Source organism: Solanum tuberosum, unplaced genomic scaffold, assembly GCF_000226075.1.
Source record: "Solanum tuberosum cultivar DM 1-3 516 R44 unplaced genomic scaffold, SolTub_3.0 scf00010, whole genome shotgun sequence".
In the NCBI taxonomy this organism is placed as follows: domain Eukaryota; kingdom Viridiplantae; phylum Streptophyta; class Magnoliopsida; order Solanales; family Solanaceae; genus Solanum; species Solanum tuberosum.
Genome location: NW_006238936.1, coordinates 2,509,258 through 2,509,932, shown reverse-complemented (window position 1 = coordinate 2,509,932; position 675 = coordinate 2,509,258).

Below are 675 nucleotides of genomic sequence, written 5' to 3'. Positions count from 1 at the left end.
ATAATTTCCTCACGTTGAACTTGCATTTCTCGATCATGTGACCGAGAAGACGAACCAACATTGTTACTTTGAGCCATTTGTTGGTCAATATCCTCCGCAACTATATCTTCATGTTCATAGACCATAAATATTTCATCACTACTTTGGTATTCTCTCAAATAATTATGTAACACTGCACAAATTATGACAATTTTCACTTGTGTATCAATATCATAATGGTTCATGCCTTGTTTCAGTATTCTAAATCTATTTTTCCAAGCTCCAAAAAGTCCGTTCAATCACATTGCGCAGAGATGAATGCCTATAATTAAATAGTTCTTTGGCATTTTGAGGCTCTCTTTCACTTCCTCGGTAATCTTGCAAATGATAGTGTAGTCCTTTGTATGGAGCTAAAAATTCTTTTGTGTTACGGAAACCAGCATCAACAACATAATATTTATCTACCAAAAACATTTTATAAAGAATTACTAAAAGCATATGTGACGTAAATGAGACAACTTTGTATAAATAAATAATATTTATTCTAAGGATGTAATTTAAAGTTTCCATGTTACTATAAATTTTATTTACATATGAAACAAATGGTTAGTAGATATAAATGTGGGGTTGTTTTAACAAAATATAAACTCATGGATCAATTATTGTATTAAAATATCTCAAATCATGATATGGAAT